This window comes from Triturus cristatus, chromosome 3_1 (genome assembly GCF_964204655.1).
Source record: "Triturus cristatus chromosome 3_1, aTriCri1.1, whole genome shotgun sequence".
Classification (NCBI taxonomy): Eukaryota; Metazoa; Chordata; class Amphibia; order Caudata; family Salamandridae; genus Triturus; species Triturus cristatus.
In genome coordinates this window covers 519,048,290-519,070,170 of record NC_140583.1, presented here as the reverse complement: position 1 = coordinate 519,070,170, position 21,881 = coordinate 519,048,290, and positions in this window count along the sequence as shown.

The window sequence follows — 21,881 nt, the reverse complement described above, 5'->3', positions numbered from 1 at the left end:
CAGCATAACTCCACCTATTGCTGAACCCAGACGGCGTTGTGCAAGGCAAGGGCCATCAGCAGAACAGTCCTCAAAGGAGGGAAGTGTGCACACTGAGCGAGGCACTGCTGTTCGTGGCCGTAGGAAATAACTCCATGCTGCTGCTGACATTCGCAGATGGGTGAGGTAACCCATGTGACCCAGTGAGAGTGGATGACAATGTGCATGCAGTGTGGTCATGCCACGCTGGGCAACTCAAGGCACACAGAGGCCAATATGGTGAGGCGGTGTGTATACATATTGCCTGATGTAAGGACACCAAAACACCGCTAAACAATTGTCATTAACCGCTTTGTGTCATTACTTACTTAGAAATAGTTGCGTGTGATCTCAGCACGTCTGTGCCTCCCATCTGCTGCTCCTACAACACCTGCTGCGCTGTGCAGTGGCCGTGGACATTCCTCATCCTCTGAGTCTGAATCGGTGATTTCAACTGGGGTTCCCTTCTTTGTGACCAGGTTTTGTAGCATGGCACAGGTAGCAATGATTTTGCAGCATATTTTGGGGCGGTACTGCTGTGCACCTCCACTTTTGTGGAGGCAGCGGAACCTGCTCTTCAGGAGTCCAAATGTACACTCCACCACATTCCGCGTAGACTTATAAGCAGCATTGTATCTCCTCTCACTTGGGGTCGATGGGTTGAGAAATGGGGTGAGTATGAATGCACGCACTACATATTCGCTGTCCCCTAAGTGGGAAAGGATGAAACATCAATCACAGGCAACAACAGATACATCCAAGGTATGCATCAGGGTGTGACCCATGCATTTACCTAGCATGTATCCTTCTCCAAATTCACCCCCAGCCAGATGTGAGACGCATCACAAATGACCTGAACGTTGATTGAATGATATGGTTTCCTGTTCCGATATATGTACTCAGTAGCAGAAGGGGGGGGGGCAGATTGCAATATGTGTCCCAACGATGCACCCAATGACATGTGGGAGCTGGGCCATCTGATAGAAATCCATCTTGGTCTTATGCAGTTCCATTTGCATGGTGGGAAACCGGATCTAATGGTGCATTCTTTGAAGCATGGCATCCAGGAAGGTGTTGAAGAAGCGTGACAGGCAACTTTGCGAGACACCTCCAGCCACAGCTATCACCCCCTGGTAACTACCTGATGCAAGTAGGTGCAGGGAGCAAAGGACCTGCACATGTGGTGGAATTGCGTGCGCCCTGCGTGTCTGGTGCTCGAGGATTGGGTGCAGGTCACGTATCAGATCTAGGATGGTAGTGGGATGAAGCCTGAACCTCTCATGTATTTCTTCTTCTGTGAGTTGGAAAAGGGTGATGCGCACTCTGTATATGCGTTCCTGTCACCTCCTCATCCTCTGTGCTGCTGCTTGCATCCGCATCCACCTTGCAATGACATAGAGGGCCGCCATTGTGTTGAAACTGATGCATTCTGGGGCTGTTTATATGCAGTGCACCTGGTTACCACCTGCTTTGAGTTGGTGGTAATTTGCGACTCGCAAAATCGCTATTTGTGTTTTTTCTTACATTTGTTTGCGATTTTATTTTTGCGATTTCGCGAATTGCGAGGTGCAATTTGGGAGTAGTGGGTCAAATTCGCAAGTTGAGGAATCGCTAACTGACTTCTCTTTTTTTTAGCGATTCCTTAATTTGCGCTTGGCTTTTTCCCTCTCTACATTTCACAGGGCTCTTTTGCGGTTGCAAACATTGAAATTCTGCGAATTTCTGCGTTTGCGATCGGTATTTCGCTTCCTACATATGGCCCTTGGTCTCCTACACCCATGTTTATTCCAGGTCACATTCAAAGACCAGACCGTGTTTTATGAGACGCCTGCTCAATTAAGAGAATTGTTTCACCCTCATGTCAGAAAAACAAGACTGCCCTATTGTACATCCTCTAATGTTTTTCTTTCACATTAATGTTATTGCCCTTTTTATTGATTCATTTACTTTCTTCCTTCCTTTACAGGTCTCATCTTCTTCTGTCAGTTGCAATTGATAAATGTTTCCTCCATAAATTTCTTTGTTCTCCTCTACAGGTTCTTTCCTGTCTTGTCGACTGGTGTAGAGGAATGTCCTCATTATGTTGCTACATCTTACATGTTTCCTTCGTCTACCTATACAATTGTTTTGTACCCTTCTCATGGTTGGTAAATGTTTCCATCTCATTCTTTGAGCAGTTCTCTTGCTGCTATCCTCGTAAGTTAATGTAGTTCTGTTATATAGGGACTCATGGAACTTTGATGGCTCTTGCCTCAGCGTTTCACAACTCCCGATTCCAATGATATCCTTTCCCTACATTTTTTCAATTTTTATGGTTAAAGTCGCACTGACCTTTTACTATTCTTTTCTTTTTATCCTCAGGGAGATTAGTGGGTCTCCCCCACTCTATTTTTTTAACACTTTCTTTCTTCCTTCCTTTTCTACTTATTTTTCAATCTTTTTACCCTTTGCCTTACATTCCTTACATTTTTTGCTTTGAAAATCAATTGTTTCATCTTATGTTCTTTTTCACCAGACTTATTACTCTTTTTATGTATTCATTCAGTTTTTTTAACTCACTCATGGTATAACAATATCCTATGCACTTGCTTTGAAAAAATTTCCTGGAATGTGAAAAGTCTTCGCAACCCTAGTAAGAAATAAAGGGTCATAACTCATCTATCCTGATTAAAATGCCAAATAGCCCTCCTGCAAGAGACTTACCTAACAAAAAAATACTTAAATTAGTTAAAGAAAAACTGGGTTGGTCACTCCTTCTGTTTCCCTGCCAAGAATAACAAAAATTAGATTATTATTTTACTTCACAAATCTTTATTGATCACAGTGAAGCATTAAGAAACAGATGATGAAGGTAGATGGCTCTTGCTCCATTTTAAGATTAATGATTTACCTTTATAAATTTGTAATGTCCATTGTCCTAATGGGGTTGCTTTGAACTTGTTTAGGTATTAAATACTCCTCTTCAATGAAGGGAACTATTGCTATTAATGTGGAAAAAAGCAAACATCATCTCAATTCCCTTTGTGCACGATGGTCGCCTGTATTTTTTTCTTGATGAGGCAGATTAGGCACTATTAACATGATGATGCTACCAATTCTCAACTATTGACTATCAATGCTTCCTGTGAAGACTCCTCATAATTTTAAAGAAAATATTAATGGAATGGTAAAATTACGCATCTTTTTATACAAACTTAACATGTTGAAAGATAAAGGTGGAGGTAACTTCCCTGACTTCATTAATGACCACTCCGCTTTTATCCAAAATCAAATTAGATCCTCTCTTTCTCCAGATTCTGTTGTGATTCCTACAGTTTGGAAGCATATAGACCCTGATTCTATATCTAATTTTTTTGTCAAAGATTTAGTATATTTTATCCATCAACCCTGTTTTCTTTCCTCACCTATTACAAATTACTTTATACTCCTTGCTAAACTCTTTATTCTTCAAACTACATTTCTATTATACAATTTCAGATTCTCCCATATATGGTATAATACAAACATCAAAATTAATAATAGAATTATTTTCTGGTAAGATTGGGTTAATAAAGGTAATGTCCTTTCAAACATTTCAAAACATCTTTAATATGCCATCATTTTCTCAGAATAAATTTGACCAATTTATTCACTCCAGGACACTCGTTTTACCTATTATATGTTTACAGTCCTCACAGATGACTGATATATCAATCCTTTCTGATATCCTAGTGGAAAGAAATTTGGTCTAAAACCCACTACACTTCTAGTTCAGCTAGCAGTACTCAAACACAATTGTTCTTTTATAATAGGTTATATTTAACTCCTTACTAATAAAATTAAACTCTCTACTGATAGCAAGTTCTGGTCCTATAATGCAGATTACAGTGATGTTTTACATATGGTTTTTGAACGGCATAGCTTTTCCATTTTTGGTTACAGGTTTGGGAGTGGATTGTTGAGATATGCTCTGTTCAGTTACCATTCGATATAGTTTCAACTTGCATAGGAAGATATTCTCGTTCCTGGAAGGTTGATCCCATGACTGGAAAATTTGTGGACCTTTTTATTGCTATTGCTTTGCAAATAACTCCAACTTGGAAAGACACTACGCAGATTACTTTCATGAGATGGTGAAACTTATTGTGTCATAATCACAGACTTAATTGTGCTTATGCTTCTTCTGTCCCATACCTGATTAAGAGGGACTTGTGGAAGCATCTAGCCTCATTTTTGTCTACTCATGCTCAAACATCTTCTCCTGCACACAGGGGGCCTTATTAAGATGTCAGGCGGACTCACGTCCACCAGACATCATAGTGGAATCGGGACAGACCGACCTCCAGCCGACAGTACCGACTGCAGCATTACAATATGACTGCACATTGTGCGGTCGCATACTCGCATTTCCCTATGGGAGCTTGTCCTGCGGCCGTTAACTGTCCGTAGCACAAGCTCCCATAGAGAAATGGGAAAATCTGTTCATCCCTGCACCGCGTGGCAGGCATCTTAAGGTACCTGCCACAAGGTGCAGGGATGAAAAGGGGGGCACCATAGGTACCCTCTCTGCCCTCAACCGGCGGCCCCAGGGAGAAGGGGCCCCTCCAAAGTCGCTTTCCGACAGGCTTTCCATGTCGGAAAGACCAACATGGAAAGCGTATCTGAAACCGACATCGTAATATCTACGGCGGAAACACCGTCCATTGGGATTACGGTCAGGCCACCGACTTGCTGATGGGCTCCTTGAGCCTGTTGGATCTCAGCTGGAATGACAGACTGGTTTCACTTTGTAATGCGGCAGTCGGAAGTGAAACCTACGGTGGGACTCGGAAAGCCTCCGACCTACGGCCCAGAGTATTTGATTCCTCTTAGGCACCATCAATTTATGTATCAGTTGATTAAGTTTGTTCAGTTTGCTGGTAGTTTTGTAAGGTTCTCCTTTTCTCTTCTTCCTCCCCCTTCTCCTTTCTCTCTTTCCCTTTTTACTCATAAAATCCACATAAAATGCTTTGTATACTTTATATTAGTAACTCCATACAATATTGAATTTGTTTTGTTGTTTGGGTGATTCCATTACCAAAACATTGGGCCCGATTCACAAAGGTAAACTGAGACAAAAGTCTAACTTTATGACTCTTGGTATTCATAAAGGGCATTTCCTAGTAGTAAAGTTAGACTTTTGTCTCAGTTTTGGTCTCAATTAAACTTAAGACCAAAACTTAAGTTTAACAGAGACAAAAGTCTAACTTTTACACTCGTAAATGCCCTTTGTTAATACTGAAAGTCGTAAAGTTATACTTTCGTCTCAGTTTACCTTTGTGAATTGTGGCCATAGTGTGTAACTGACTCCTTTGGAATGGTGCTAATGTCTATGTTTATAAATAAAGCATTTTTAAACTTAAAAAAAGTGGACAAAAGTTCCACTTAATTAGTAACAGTTTAACACTCAAATCCAGCAAAAGGCAATTGAAAGGTGACCAGTCATTTTTTGTAAAGGTCTTCCACTGGGCGGCAACACGTTGCCACGTTTTTAGTAACTTTTGATCTGTTTTTTCGGGAAAAATCTGAAAATTTTACAGCAGATGATAGATTACATTGCAAATGAGGCAAATCCATAATTATGCAGAAAATTCCACGGCTACAGAAGCACATAATTTCTGAGGCCCTGCCTAAAATGCAGCCTGTAGGGACAGAGAAATATCCCCTCATTGGCTTTGGAGAGCTTATGGCCCTTCCTTATTAACCCTAGAGCAAGCTGCAACTTTTTTGACCCCAACTCAGCGCACACAACAATACTTTTTCTGTGCAGCAACCTTCCTCTTATATGGCATGAGACATTGAGGGGGCTCTGTTGTCAGGAGGGCACACCATGTTTACCTTTAGAGATGACAGTGAAGTTATATAGTACAGGATAGGCCTTTTTTACTTGTCACCTGCTAGAGAGAATGACTTATTGACCACTCCTGTGTTTTTTAAATTTGTCTGCCATCCTTTTACGACTGGATCCTTTGCCCATCTGGTGGGACATGTATGTTGCATGTGTGAACTTGTCTACTTGAGCAGAAGTGCATGGAGTATGTGCAGTATAAGGCCACACTGGCTTTCATTTTTCATGTTATAGAGTCCAAGTGTTATCTTAGATGGATTGTCATTGAGATCCAAGGCAGTCAATGCAAATTTCAGACATCCAAAGGATCTTTGATGTTGGCTACACTAGGAAGTATGTAAGAGAAGAGACTGTGGGTCTCTTTTCAGCAAAGGAGTTTCCTTCTGGCTATTCCTGGGCCTTTGCCCACTGGAAGGGTTACTCTTCCACAGGTAACTAAGTGAGAGAGCCTGCATATTTTTTATGGTTTCTCCCTGCAGGAGATTCACAGTTCCAACCCACCTTCCTGCTCACATCCTGCACAAAGACCATGAGTGTGTCAATCTGCATGGAAATAACAATAGTGCAGACCTGCCCAGATCTGAACTGGTAGAATACACAGAACTGTCTGCAACTTGAGTACACAAATGGGGCATGAACTTCCAGCCAGTTAACCATGATTTCTTTAATGCATACGGTGTTGCCACACCAGTAGATTCAAAAAGCTCTTTGAGCTACAGGGTTGGGGTACTCACCACCAACTCCCCTAGCCATGTTCCGGACCAGAAACCTGGGGCATTCCACTTTGAACTGCCAGCAAGAGCCACCTGAAGGCTACTGAGAAGAAGATCAGACAGATATTTTAGAAAGGACATGAGTGATGTTCTTGCACGAGGGAGATGCTAATCCAGGAAAGTGAGGCTGAGAAGGAGCTAAAGCAGGAGAAGCCAGAGAAGTTTGCTGTGTACCATGGTTTCGTTTGTCAGTTTGTGCCACTCCACGAGAGTAAAATCATGCAGTCCCTGAAGAGCCACAAAAGTGTGACTAAACTGTATACCCTAAGGTTGGAGGGAATTCAGGAACTTAAGTCTGTGACCAAGAGATTAACACGAGTGCTCATCTGGAGTGCACACCTAGCAATTTAGGTTGTGGATTTGAGTCTGGACCAATGCAAGAACTTCCAAGAATGGAATTCAATGGATACATGAGTACTGTGATCCCCGCAGTATCAGTAGATGGTTCAACCACAGCCTCCCAAGGCTCTTGATCTCAGCGGTGACGCAGATCCCACTGCACACCAACTGGTTGGGCTGGAGAGAGGACTACTGCTCCACCAGCATCAAGGACCATGCAGCGCACACAATGTGAGCAGTGCAGAGAACACTAAACAATACAGACAGCCTGTGTGCGGGTATATGGCAAACACAGAAGGTACTGTGAGATACAGGGAATTTGCAGGTTGGGAAGGTACACTGTAATACCTGTCAGGTAGGACCTCCACAACAACTAGCCACACTTAATTATGTAGATCAATGACCATTTATTTATTTTGTAACATTCGGAGCTCACACTGCTCCAGTCTTCCCCAACTCTATCTCTACTACTTTCCATTTGGCTCCTCCCTTTTCGGTTCCTTCTTCCTTTTGTCACCCTGACTTATCTCTTCTTTAGAGATCCTAGTGACCTCTTTTTGTTAGACTATCATGACATTACAAACCCCCCCCCACTTGCACAAATGAGTCTCATTCTGGGGAAACAGTAGTTATATCTCTTCACTAAGCTGTGCAGGACTTCGACAAGCATGCTGTGGTCGACTTGCCGAGTTTGGATCCGCAGGCTCCCCCACAGCCGAGGATGGAACAGACCCACTGACTGGTGCTTGAACGTCTTCGCTGAGGTCAGGTTCCAACACAGGTGCTAATTACCTGGGCATTGAACTGTACTTTCTGAAGTGTGCGATGTTCCGTGTTATCCTCTTGTCATCAGAGGCAGTTATGACCATGGTGCCTTTTAAATTTGTTACTTGCAGTGGAAGTTCATGTTATCGACTGTCAGACTTTCTCTTTTGTTCTCACCTGACAAGCACCCAGTAGCTGCTCTTGGACAGATGATGACTTGGTTCTCTGATGAGTGTACGCATACCCCTTCATTTTGGCCTTCTTAATTCTGTCCAACTCAGCCAGCTCCTCATGATTGGTAGCTTGACGGACACAGCTGGCAAAGTTTTCCCAGACAGCTATTCTTGTGCACACAGTGCGGCCCAACATTAGGGTGGCTGAACATTTGTCTGATGTGCTGTGTGGCATAGTTCTGTAAGCTCGCAGTACCTCATTCAGAGCCATCTGGACATCTCGCCATGAGAGGTCAGCTTGCGGTATGGTTTTCTTTAATGTGGCTATAAACCTCTCCACCATCCCATTGGCCTGAGGCCACATAGAAGTTATCTTCCGATGTCAAAAATTGAAGTGACTAGCGAATTCAGCAAACTCGTGTCTGTTAAACGAAGGACCATTATCTGTTTTGACCACTTTAAGTATTCCCCATTCTGCAAAGACTTCATCCAATACTAGTATGGTGATAGCCGCTTTGGTGGATGATACTTGTTGAGCAATTGGGAATCTGGAATATTCGTCTTTTATGATGAGGATGCCTTTGTCCGACTGAAAGGACCAAAAACGTCTACTGCCACGAGCTGCCAAACACCTTTGGGCAGTTCAGACATTTACAGGGGCAAGGGTGGCTCTTCTCAACTGATAAGTTGACACTGAGGACAGTCTTTTAGCGTGGCTTCGACCATCAGGTTAAGGGAGGGGAACCAAACACGTTCACATAATGCCCTTTTTGTGGCCACACTGCCCCTGTGTCAAATAGAGTGCCATGTTTCGGAGTGACGATCCTCTTGTTCCTTAGCAGGAGCCCGTCTTTGGCAATGTGTTGGTTGCTTCTGGGCTATTTCAAGTGTCTTCACATGTTTGTTCGAATGCGGCAAGTCACATCCTGCAGGGTGACTTCTGCTGCAGTGGCCTCAAGGATGGTTTTAAGGGGAACCTCAGGTGGTCTTGCTTGAAATATGACAAAATAGATATATTCCTCTGCTAGGGAGTGTTTTGTTTTGGAAGATGCCCTAGGGTGTCTCAACAAGTAGTCAGTCGGTTTTGCTTCTTTTCCAGGTTTGTGAATTATAGTATATGTGTATTCTTGGAGACGGATTCCCCATCGCTCGATCTGACTATAGTTTTTGGCGCCTGATGGTCCTTAATGAGTGTGAAATGTTTCCCATAAATGAAGATGTGAAAATGCTCACTTACTTTGAATGTCTTTTTGTGCTGCTCAGCATACCTTCTTAAAGTTATTGCCCTTTGCACACCGTTGGCATTTCTGACCCATAGCAGGACATGACTCAACATGAGGTAAATCTTGTCCACAGAGATAACATTTCAATTGGTGCTCCCGTCTCTTGTATAGCTGTTTAGAATTGCAAACACCACGACCTGCTCATTAAGGGTAACCATAGGTTTAGGTGTCTGCCTACGTTCTGTATGATGAGCTTGAGGCCGGAAGGCCTGTTTATGTTTTTCTAGCTTTCCCACCTTTATTTTATTTGCATGATCTTCAGCTTGATCGTTAACTCGCGACATTACCTCTATTTCATCCAGAGAATAACTCTTCTTTAAAAGATGTCTTTGCAGGGATTCTGATTGACATCCTTCAGTAATCCCCAGACGAAGAGCATCTTCAGTTGTGAAGGTGTCAAAAGCACAGCAGCGAGCTAAGCGTTTGAGTCATGAGATAAAGTTACTCATGGATTCATCTTTCTCCTGGGAGGCTACATTGAAGGTTTCACATTCATAGTCAATTTTTCTTTTGTGAAGAAATTTTCTGTTATGTGCTTCACTGACATCTTGATAGGAGGACGTGACCTCTGTCGGAGGTTCCTTGATGATCTGCCAAACCTCTTTACCAATGAGGTTATGGAGCGCAATGAGCCATTTTGCTGGGTCATGACCTGCAGCCCCTTAAGAAATCTTCAAAATTATCGAGACACTCTTGCCAGCGAAGACCCATGCTACTACCAGACACAAGGGCCAGAGGTTCCGACAGCCGCAGAAAGGACACACCCAGCATGGGCGGTCTGTGCACAGCATCGGACGGGGACCAGGAGATGCCTACGTGGCTCCATCTGTGTTGTGCCCAGTGCGGCGTGCGGAATCCAGTGATGTTGACATGACTCATGGGCAGAAGGATGAGTCCGCCAAAATAACAGTGAGCAGGAGATGCCAGAATGCCCTTGAGGTAAATACCAAGAAGAAGCACCAGATCTATGCATTGTAATAGCAGAGATATTGTAATCGTGCTATCAGACGTTGTCAAGGCACAGGGAGGCAGAGAAGGCTTTGTGGATTATAACTGTGCTAGTATCAATGATTATGTGGAGGAAAAGTCACACCAGCTATGCAGGAGGCATAAATGGCAATGGCGCCTGGCTTCAAAATGGACGCCTTCAATTCCATAAAGCTCATGGGAGGATCAGCCTGATTCCAAGATAGCCACAGAGAGGAAACAATAGTCTTGCAGGACTTCAAGTAGAAATTCAGTCACAGAGGGGTTTTGCAGGGAAAGCAGACAGCAGGCAGAGCTCCGCTTTCCAGATGCAGGCCACCACAGGAAGGGGTTGGCCCACGGTGACCGCACATGACCGGGGTAGGCTCCAGATATCGTGTCCTCTAGAAGGCTCCTTCCGCACAAACGCGATGTCGCGATAATGAACCTCTCAGAATGCAGCGCTGGGAGACAAGCTTTGCGCGATCTGGGTGGGTACCTGACTTTGCATTGTCTCTGCAGTGGCAGGCGCCCGCAGGACAATCACACAGGCAGGACGTCCTCTGCATTGTCGGGGTGGGCACCGACTCCATGCCACAGATGAAGGAAGGCACAAAGTACGAACAGGCACAGCTGGAGCGTGCCGTGTCTGCCCTTCGTCACAAGTTCTCAGGTAGGACCTCAGCAATAATGAGCCACGCTTAATTATGTAGATCAATGGCCATTTATTTATTTTTTAATATTAGGAGCTCAGACTGCTTCATCCTTCCTCAACTCTTATCTCTACCACTCTCCACCTGGCTCCTCCCTTTCCGGTTTCTTCCTCCTTTCGTCACCCTGACTTATATCCTCTTGCAAGGTCCTAGTGCCCTCTTAATGTTAGACTATCTCGACATTACAATACCCTGCCCTCCTGAGTACTGGGTTGTGATTGTAATTATACCAGAATGACTCCATGTGCTTCCTTGGTCAACTCAGGGCAATGCCAGAGACTGTAGCGCTAAAGCACCTGGCCAAGTTGCCCCTCATCAGGGTGGAACTTACAACTTTCACCGTGAACTGTTCTTTTCAGGGTTATTTATTTATTTATTTATTTTATTTTCTATAGCAAGCACAATTTCCTGGCATGTCAGACCGAATACCAGTTGCAAAGAGTCGAGAGAATTAGAGAAAAATGGACAATAATGCACTGGGAATTAATTGAAATTCATTGGGGTGCGGGTCAAGCTATATAGTTTGAGTAAATTTCAAGACAGGATACCAACTCTGTCGGGGCATAGTATCTTGCATAACGCACAGTGATGACAAAAAGGACAGGATAACACAGGTGAAATTTAATGAATACTTAGGCATGTGTACATTGGATTTAATATAGGCACGCCGGGGTGATAAATAGCCTATAATTCCTAGAATCAGGACTGTCTGCTTTTACCGTTGAGAACCGGGGAATAAATCCTTCACAGAGACAGATGCAGTTCAAACATAATGGCTTTTTGTTCTAGTTTTTTTTCTTGAACAGATGATAATGGTAACATGCTTTGCAATTTGCTGATTTTGAAACTTTTGATGTATAGTATTGAGTTTCATGTGATTGATAGTAAAATAGTTCTTTATTTAGAAAGACAAAGCACTAATGTAATTTTGATAGTGACCTGCATTTCCGGCTCGTTGAGTTTGGAAATTCCCATCCCCATACCATGTCTCTGAGTAAGCCTTGGTCTGCTGTACTCTCCGCTAGCCAAAGGTGAAAGTGTTAAAGGGGTGTGGCTTGGTGATCATGTTTGGGTCCAAAAGTATGATTGATGCCCTGGGCACCAGCTGTAGACTGCTCTGCTTCATACAGTCTGAGCCCAGTACCTCCTGGCTGCCCTGGGGCAAGTTCTCACGGGGCACTTGAAAGCCACTCTGTAACAGAAGAATCAACGTTGCTTCTCTAGGGAGCCTGCCGTGTCCTATCTTTTCCCAACTAATATTTTGTTGGGGCCTTTCCTTTGTTCTTCGCTGGTAATGGGACATTATTATTTTATTGTAGGTGATCCAAAACGTTTAGTATGAATTATGGAGAATAGAAAATGGGCAATGACATATGTACTGGTCTAGGAAGAAAGGCTTAATTTAATTCTCCATGTCAGTTCAAATACGTTGTCATTGTTCGTCTATGTTGCAAATATTTTCTTAAAAAGACAAGCATCATGAAAAAGGCCAAAATTCTGAGCTTAGCCTCCAACTACAACCTCCTGAGCTCCCAGTGCTAACAGAGAAGTTCCTGAGCAGGGTCTCTGTTTCAGCTTTCGGCAATTGTAACTCAAACACATATTGAAATGCCCTCAGTACTTTCTGTAACATATGATAATCCTTTAAAAACCGCAACAGAATGTAGTCAAAGAAATATTGACACCACATTGTGCAAAGCAGATTACTGGTATTCCTAATTTTAGCAACTAGTGCGGCAGGAGAACAGACTGAGGTGCTGGGCTCTTTCTTTTCTGGGTCCATTAAGTGATGGTATGGTGGTACTCACACCTCCCAAGCGTTCCTCTTTGGCTGTGAAAAGTTTATAGTCTGAAGCATTATGTATGCATTTTTGTTCAAATATCGCACAACACATTAGGAACTCAAGTGTTTAAGATGTGCTGAATTAAAAAAAATAGTGAGCAGACAATAGTCATTTCAACAGTCCAGAGCTCTCGCCAAAAACGGCTGGTTGTAACATACAATTCTAAAATAAATGCAACATTGAATGACCTACATACATTTTCCTGCCATAAAAGTCTATGGAGTGCAAATTCGTGAACAAAGCTTGTTACTTTCAGCAAAACATTTCTCTTAGGAGCAGGTGACAGGATTTTTCTCACATAGAAAATGTCAGACGTCCTTGAAGCAGAAATACAATAAATGAATACAGTGCCGACTTCACTAAGTTTCCCAAAATTCTGCTTCTAGTTGCCAATACCCAAAGCGAGGCTGTACTTTACCACAAGGTGCAATAACATTTCAAATGTATTACCTTAAATAAAATCACTTCAAGGCCTTCTAGAGCCATGAAACGTAACATGCACACTATGTTTAAAGGGCAGCTTAAGATTAATAATAAAACAACATTAATTTGATTATAAAATATATTAGTGCACATTGTGATAGGATATTGTCACTAAAGAACAAGCATTGGCATAGCCAATAGGTCTCGCCTTTGGGACCTTATAAGTGTTTAGCCATGCAACAGCTGATGTTGTTGCACCAAGGATATTGTGCTGCATAACTAAATACTTATAAGGTCCCAAAGGCGAGACCTATTGGCTATGCCAATGCTTGTTCTGTTACCATGTGATCATATACATGGCAGGACGTTTAAGGAGAAGAAAAAGAAATACAATAATCATTTTCACCACATTTCCATGACATTCAAACAATCGTTATGCTTAGCACATCTGGCACATGCCAATGTCACAGATAAAAAATCTATTTTGACAGTAACCCAAGTTAATAGTAAGAATGCATATCAGTGGTTGTACTGCAATGAGCCGTGGACAGTTATATAGTATAAAGCAATGTGTCCTGGGGTTCTTCATAGTAAAGGTTCGATCATCCAACTTGCACAGACTTAAGTTATTAAAGCCCAGATGTCATCTAAGTCATTCTACCCAGGCACTACTGTTTTTCGATCAGCCCTGCTTCTTGCATGTCTTGAGTCTTCTCTATTCGTTCTTTACTCAGTCCCTGCTTTACCACAAATCAAACAAACCATACTCGGTCATTGCAATACAGTGCTGCACCATAGGAGCCCCATGGGTGTGGCACCGAATTCTAGAACAATGTTGCAAAATGCGTGTTTTAACAAACAGCAGTTTGTCTAATGTATGTTTTATTGCACAGACAGGTAATACAGTATATGACATTTCTGGTGTTGCAATTAGAGAATGACATTTATTTAAGGTGCATACCATTCAGTATTAAGCTTTTGGAGTCCGAGGTAAACGTACGGGCAGTACAAGCACCCACCACGATGAACTCTTGACCCCTAACTACGGCCCTGTAGTTGTGTGTAGAAATATGTTTTATCTGCTTGCTGGTTGGGAGGTGACACACTATTTGAGGTACCTGTGCTGGCCCCTGCCTTCCATTTCAGAGTTGGAGTGCACTTGGCAGTTGCTTGCCGGCCTGAGATGCGGTACTGCTCAGTACCCTGAACTACACTGACATACCTGGGCAGCGGAGAGCAGGTTGGGGACTGTTTGTCAGTGTACTCCTATTTATTTGGTTATACGGAAAATATTAGATGAAGAACAATGTTAGAAAGTAACCGATGCCTTTTTCGGCTCGCTCGACGTTAGTTACATGTGAAGACTTTGCGCTGTACTCATACACAGTTTCTGAGACCTGCAATATGTTTGCACTACTAATAAAAAAAATCCTTAGTAGAGAAATGTAATGCTTTGATGTTGTTAACAAAATTATGTTGTTAATGTGAACGTACTAACAAAATGAGTTACTCAGTAAGCTATCCAACAAGAATTCCTACTCTTTGTACGCAATTGGTCTTTCATTGCTCATAATCCTCTGCAAGGTTCTCTCATTGGCTTTCAAAGCGCACGTCTTACTTAAATATCACTAGCCCCATAAAACAGTTCTGCACAAGAACGTCAACCTCCCAAGTTTTCGTTAGTTCACTGCATCGCGTCATCTGCCATGCGCCCATGTCACAATTCGGAATGAGGTATCCAAGGCGTCGAAAGTGAAAAGGTCCACTAGAGACCAAAAGGAGGAAGGTTTAACTGGTTTCATTTACTTCGGATATATTGAAGGCACCCGAAAATGTCAACAACTTAACTAGAGGCTTCACATGAATGGAGTGAAAGGCAAAGCAATGCTGTCCACATCTCCCATTTGTCAAACAACCCCCAGTATCACCTTATCCGCCCCCAGAAATACACAGTTCTTCTATTCCAATGCCTTATAAGCCTGACTACCAATCGCTCTCCGACACCCCTACTTTCCTAAATAAGAACCACAGGCAACGAACATTCACGATCACATAAAGAATGCTCACTCGAGGTCCACCAGCTCAGGCGCCTCGGCAGCCATTTTCAACTCCCGAATGTCCTTGATCGCGGACTGTGCATACGTCACAGGTTAGTGTCACCAAGACACAAATCCGAAACAAGGACAACCACATTTTACAACAAACCTAAAACAAATTAAACTAATGCCGATTGAAGCCCATCACTAACACAGCCATCAAAATCCAAGAAAGTAACTTTAAAAGGAATGACGTTATCATTTTCTTTTGAATATCCTCCCAGTTGTTTATCATTCTAGTTATGATGCGCTGTTGTGTTAAGTACTATTATCACAATTTGAATTGCATTTATGTGATGTCAACTTGCGTTATCAAAGTTACCTTTGACAGTAGAAACCAGAAACAAACAACATTTTAAAAAGTGCTTTTCCCCGCAGAGGACGTTTGTTCATGAGAGTAAACCTCCACGTTATAAGATGGCTGCCTCATAAGAGTGCTTTGTGAGTTACAAGCTGAATCCACCCCTTCACATACATGCACGCATCCGTTTAAACCTTGTTGGGTTGTTAGGTCGGTCGCCAACATATGCTGTCATCAGAGCAGATGAGGGGATTGGGCTGTAAACGCTGTGATACACAAGCCCAAATATCGCAACAAGCGCTTGAACAAATTTAGAAGTGGCGCTGAGTAAAACAAGCACGGTCCGCTTTCACTTTCGTCCGTCGTAAAAGCTTTCTTGTCTTTATGGCCCCATAAAGATAAGAAAGATTTCACGGCAGAAGGAAGGCAGACGAGCCCATCCAAATGGGACGGCTCAGAAAGCCGAACTAAAACGTCACCAACACCTCTTTTCCAAAGGCTGGCCACCGTTTAGCATAAATGGTGATGCCGGCCAATGGAAAAGAGGGGCGGGGCTTAATGCCCTTTACAGAAAATACACCAAATCATTAAATATCGCCAGCGAGACTGCGCATGTGCGCAGTCCACGCCAGGCAAGACCTAAAAAGGAATACCAGATTATGTTTTCACAATGTTATTCTTTCTTTCTTAAACTTTCACTCTATTGGATGCATTTAATTGGGATATTGAACTTTCTCCCTCTTCTTCTTTTCCACATTATAATTTTCAAATGTTTCCGAATTCTGTTGTTAACATTTGATTGGCACATGTATGCTACCAGCATAACGTTATAGCACCGCAGTAGTAATCATAACCAATAACAGCCATCCAGATAGGAGCACTGAATTGAAGTTGACCTGATCTTTACCTCTCGTGTTAACTTCTAATCATCCTCAGTCTCTTGGCTTGGAAGTGGTTACGAGTTCTATAGTTTTGTGATCAGAAATGGAAAGTTTTGGCTGCCCATGTGCAACCTTGTGTTTGACTAGTTCTCCATTTTATATTCATGGTAGAGAAACTGCTGGACAGCAGAGCCCCTCAGAAGATCAGTAAAACAGGTGCAACGTACTATGAAATTGCTTACATACAATGTGATGCTGACTTTAAACTGAGAGAAATATAAAAGATTATGACATTATAGACTAATAAAGGTAAACTTTAATAAAGGTAAACTTAGACGTTAGGTGTAAACTTAGACCAAAGGTCTAAGTTTACGACTTTGCAAATCCACAAAGGGCATCTATGAGTACTATATTTATGTCCCTGTGGCGGAGATCCGGTCCGAGTGCAGACATAAAGATAGTACTCGTAAATGCCCTTTGTGGATTCCCAAAGTTGTAAACGTAGACGTTTGGTCTAAGTTTAGATCAAAGGTCTAAGTTTAAATGTGTGAATCGGGCCCTATTAGTACCAGAATACATTGAGGTCTCACTGAGGACCAACAAATACATCTATAAATGCTGAGGCTGCCTTTTTTGGATGGAATTCCACATTTTCTCAATTCTTAGAGAAATACACCAATCAGTCAACAAACTGGCACACGCAGACAAACATGCAGTTGTCCTATCAAACACCCCTCCAACAAACCTTCTTTTACTCCTTCTCCCTTCCTCTTCACTTATTAATAGGAGAATCAGCTCTTTAATTTAATGATTGACTGAAAGTGTCTATCTTACATGTACCCTGTCATTGGATTTTCTGTTTGGCCTGGTCATTTTATTGGACACGTGAACAAGCTGGATCGATTGACTGGATACACCCAATTTGACAGATACAACGTAGAAAACGAAAATAGCACTCTTTTTCAATAGCGTGAACCCGACCCGGAGGTATCAGAGTGCTTTTTCGACCCAAAGATATCAGAGCGCTTTACACAAGCACCAATTGCATTACAAACGGACACGGTCCTCACAGTCCAACCTTACTGAGTTGTGTAAAGCAGATGCTTTGGCCCTAGAACGTTTGTGGCATTTCATATTCATGCCTCAGTACCTTTCTTGGCACTTTGTAGGCATTGTAAGATACATTTTTTCAACTTAATCTATTTGGTCATTATGATCAAATTCAAAATGTTGTAATAAACATTTCACATTAAAAATAAAGCTGATATACAAGAGCTATGATATATTTTACAACTAAACAGGCAGCCATAAGTGCAGTTACCTTGCAGACAATGGGGTCAAGATTTGAATGGTGCGGCAGGTGCAGTAGCATCGGGCCCGAAAGTTTTCAGAATTCCTCTGAACACATCATATTGCTATATTTAACTACTAAACAGTCAGCCACAGTTGCAGTTACCTTGCAGTTAAAAGGGACTTGATTTGATTGGTGCAGCAGGTGCAGTGTCACTGGGGCTAAAAGTTGTCATACCGCCAATTAACACCAAATACTGCTATATTTTACTACTAAACAGGCAGTCACAGGTGCAGTTATATAGCAAGGGCTAGGGTCCCGCTTTCCCGCGGACGCATGACTCAAGCAAGGTACCTCTAACCACGTGTAGACGCTTTAGAGGCTTTTAGATGCTTTTAAACATTTATTATTAAAAATAGAATTTGAAATTGAATTTAGGTAACTTTGAGCACACTCACACAGGCACTTTCTCTCACTTTTACTGCCGCATCCTCCAACCGGCAGTTCCTACCGCCCTGCTCCCAGTTCCACCACGGGTTGTGCCGTTTGCATGGAGGGAGCAGGTGGCAATTAGGAACAGCACTTCCGGGCTGGAGGTAGGGGGCAGAGCCAATGGTTAGCAGTCTAGCTGCTGAAACATTTAAAAGGCAATGACAACCACGACGCGCAGCGGACGCATGATCAAGCAAGGTACCTCTAACCTCTTGTAGACGTGTAGACGCTTTAGAGGCTTTTAGATGCTTTTAAACGTTTATTCTGAAAAATAGAATTTTAAATTGAATTTAGGTGACTTTGAGCACACTTGCACAGGCAGTTTCTCTCACCTTTACCACCGCATCCTCCAACCGGCAGTTCCTACCACCCCGCTCCCCGTACCGCAGCGGGTTGTCCCGTTTGCGTGGAGGGAGCAGGTGGCAATTAGGAACAGCACTTCTGGGCTGGAGGTAGGGGGTGGAGCCCATGGTTAGCAGTCTAGCTGCTGAAACATTTAAAAACCAATGACAACTGCGACGCGCAGCGGACGCAGCGTCGGCACGCCAAAGGCAAGCCCAACTGCACCCATCCGCGCCTGGACGGGACTAGGGGCCACAGACCCTGCCCATTTGTTTACAGGTATGACTCTGAAAATCTTCTTTCCTTCAGATGTATTGTATGAGAAAATTGCTCTCATTCTCTATGCCCATCCAAGAATATTAATACCTGTCCATACTGCTCTTTTAGATCTACACCATTTCTTAAAGCTCAATCGGTAGATAAGGAACATGTACTTCATAGAATGTTCCTTTTGAATTGCAGATCTTCGCCAAAACATGCAACGGAAATTTCCATGCTCTTAGAGGATGAGCGTCCGGACGCCTTATTCTTAACCGAAACCTGGCTTACTAGCGAGTCCGACCCCGTTCTCGCACAAACTCTTCCTTCTGGCTAGCTCATCCAAAGATTAGACCGCAAAAGCAGTAAAGGGGAGGGATCGCTATTATATATATAGATATGTTCAACTGCCGTATCATAACCGCCCGCACCCTAACTGTGAGAACATGGCTTTCTCAATCAGTTTTTTACCTACTCATACATTTTCAGGATTATTGATTTACCGTGCCCCAGGAACACTGGAACAATTTCTTAAAGCATTCAGCGAAACTGTTGCCAACTTAGCTAGTTCTCCCTCCAATTTCATGGTTATGGGAGATCTCAATCTGCACTTAGACGACCCCAATAACTCTGTCGTCTCCGAGTTAGATGAAAACCTCTCAGTGCTCCAGTTCAATCGAAGAGTGTTGGGAGGTACTCATATTAAAGGCCATCTCATGGACCTGATCTTCACTAACAATGAGGAACTCTCAGTAGGGGCACCAACACAACTTCCAAGGTCAGACCACTTTTTGACCCCCCTGTCATAGGCCATCACGGGGCCACCAACTTCATTAACATTATTAGTCAGGAACGTCCTTGGTACAAACTTCCCCTCCAACAGTGGATCTCAGCTCTGGATGCCACCTCACTGTCTAATGATTCTAATGATTAAAACCCGACTGTGGCCAATGATATGTTCAACACATGGATCAAGCTTTCGTTAGATCATGCTCTCCCTAAGCAATCATGCCACAAGAAAGTCAGGTCTAAGATCTCGCCTTAGTACTCTCCGAAGCCTCGCAAACTCAAACAAGTCTGTAAAAAAATTAGAAAGGAAATGGAGAAAAGACGATGCAGCCCCCAGCAAACAAAAATATAGGGAGGCTATCACAATGTATCAGGCAGAAATTAAAAGGGCACAAACCACGTACTGTGGGGGAAAAATTGTTCTTACCTCCAACGCGCCGCGGGAAATCTTCCGTATTGCCAAAACTCTCTCTAAACTCCCCGCACCACAAGCTACCACAGATGTGACGCCTTCATCCGTTGCAATAACATGGCAAAATTCTTCTACAAGAAGATCCATGATATATAACTTACATTTCCTTGCTCAGCCTCTCACAAGGACCAGTATTCTATGGATAGGCACCTTCTGGTTACTCACGCAGTGCTGGATCATATCCCTGTACTTGATCTTAACTCCCTAGACGCCATTCTGGCCCGTGTTAAATCAGGTTCACCTAGGGATCCAGCCCCCCACATGTTCTGAAATTAGCGACAGATAATTCTCCCAGTGATTCCAGACCTGATCAACACCTCCATTTCCTCAGGAGTGGTTCCTCTACCATGGAGATGTGCCATGGTAAAGGCATTACTAAACAAACAAATCTGGACCCAGGGATTCTGGGGAACTATTGGCCTATTTCTCTCCTCCCAGTGATCAGCAAAATCCTCGAGAGGCATGTTAACTCAGTGCTATCTAGGTTCCTAGAATCAAACGACTTGCCTCACTCTTCGCAGACGGGCTTCTGGCCCCTACATGGAACAGACGCTGCACTCCTAGCAGTGGCCGAAGAGTCCAGGAGCATCTTAGATTAGGGTTGCTTAGCAGCTATCGTTCTTATGGATCTCAGAGCCGCATTTGACAATATTAACCATAATATCCTGCCTCTCAGACTTCAGGAGACTGGGAGTGTCAGGGGGTGTTATCACTTGGCTTCAATCCTTCTCAGAAGACAGATCCTTTCAGGTCTTCGATGGAGAAGTTGTGTCTAAACGTATGGCCCTCAGATGCAGTGTGCCTCAGGGATCCTCCCTGAGCCCCACGTTATTTAATATACACATAAGGCCGCTGGCTGAGATAGGCTAACCATTTGGCATAAAAATCGTTACATACGCCGATGACACACAACTTGTCGTGGCCTAAAATTGCCCACACAATTCTTCTGCAAGCCTAGGCCCTTCCTTAAAGGAGGTTTCCAAATGGATGGAGCTCTCTTGCTTGAATGGAGACAAGACAGAGCTTATGCTCATAGTCAACTCTCCAACTCCTAATACATAGTTACAGTGGCCAAATTGTTTTGGCCCTGTCCTGCCACCAAAGAATCAGATTAAAAGTCTTGGCATGTGATTGGATCGCTCCCTGACTTTTGGGCACCAAACAACGAAACTGTCTGCAACATGCTACGGCATCATGAGAATGCTTCGGAAAATTCCCCCTCTCCTCCTATAACTGGAAAGAAGGATTATGGTCCAGGCGTTGATTCTCTCACGCATGGACTACGGAAATGCACTCTTTCTAGGTGCTCCTAAAGCCACTACAACCAGACTTCAGATTATTCAGAATTTGACACCCCATTTGCTCCTAGACGTCCCTTATCGGCAATCAGCTAAACCTGCTTTGAAAAGCCTACATTGGCTGCCAATATTGGAGAGAATCAAATTCAAGGCACTCTGTATTACCCATAAGTCTTTCAGGGGAAAAGGATCAGCAATCAATCAATCTATGATCATCCCTTACCACCCGAATGGAAGCCTACGCTCAGCAAACTTGTTGCTCGCCACAGTGCCAAAAATAAAGAGAGCAAGAAGCGGTGGCCACTCTTTCTCCTACAATGCAGCTAGGCCGTGGAATGCCCTTCCCACCCCATATACGTCAGGAATCCAACCATCCGTCTTTCTGGAAATTACTTAAAACATGGCTTTTCAAAGTCATTGGTCAGTAAATGTGTTCTCTTGGTTCGCGTCTGCAAACAGCGCTGGGATGCCTTAGGGTAGCTACGTGCTCTATAAATG